Below are 1,078 nucleotides of genomic sequence, written 5' to 3'. Positions count from 1 at the left end.
GCGGCGCCGCTGCTGTCCGGCGTCGCGCTCGCGCGCGCCGTGCTCGAGGCCAAGGACCGCTACGAGCTCCTGTCGCTCGGGTCGGCGGTGCCGCTCCGCGTCGCGGGCGACGGCTTCCTGAACCTCGAGGACGAGGCCGTGCGCCGCGTCTACATCAGGATGTCCGCGCAGATCCACCCGGACAAGCTGCGCGAGTTCCCCGAGGCGACCAAGGCCTTCCAGGCGCTCGTCCGCGCGTACGAGCTCTGCTGCAAGCCCGACCTCCGCGCGGAAGAGAGCGACGACTCGCGCGACGACCCGCGCGGCGACCCGCGCGGCGACCCGCGCGGCGACCCGCCGTCCCCGGCCGCGCCGCCGCCCGCCGCGGCGCCGTCCCCGGCCGCGCCGCCGCCCGCCGCGGCCCCCGCGCCGCCGCCGCGGGCGGCGCCGCGCTCGCCCGCCGCGGCGGCGCCGGAGCGCCGGCCGCTCGCGCCGGCGAACCGGCCGCCGCGCCGCGCGTGCGCGACGCCCAAGGCGCCGCCGCCGCGCCGCCGCGCCGCCGACGACGAGCGGGACGTCGCGACGGACGACGACTCCGCCGGGTCGCTCGACGACTTCATCGACGACGACGCCTCGGACGACGACGAGTCCGAGTCCGACGCGTCCGACGGCGGCGCGTCCGACTCCGAGTCCGACGAGTCCGCGGCGCCGCCGCGCACGGCGAGGAAGGCCCCGCGGGGCACGGCGTCGCGGCCGGCGCGCGCGGCGGTGCCGGTCCGGCCGCCGCCGTCGCCGCGCTCGGAGCGGAGCGAGATCGCGTCCGAGGACGACTCCGAGGGCTCGCTCGCGGACTTCATCGAGGAGTCCGAGGACGAGGCGGCGGCGGGCGGCGAGGCGGCCGCGCCGGACGCGGCGGACCCCGAGAGCGACGACGACGCCGCGGCCCCGGCGCCGAAGCCGAAGCAGCGGCGGCGCATCGTGCTCGAGAGCGACTACTAAGGGCGGCTAGGCGCGTAGCGCGCTCCCCTCCAAGCCCCGGGGGTACTAGTGCGATCGAGGTCGCCGGAGGGCCTCGGGTTCGCCACCGGCGCGTCCCTCC

This window comes from Aureococcus anophagefferens, assembly GCF_000186865.1.
Source record: "Aureococcus anophagefferens unplaced genomic scaffold AURANscaffold_4, whole genome shotgun sequence".
NCBI classification, from domain to species: domain Eukaryota; class Pelagophyceae; order Pelagomonadales; family Pelagomonadaceae; genus Aureococcus; species Aureococcus anophagefferens.
The sequence above is the reverse complement of the archived record's forward strand: the minus strand, read 5'-3'. Positions refer to the sequence as shown.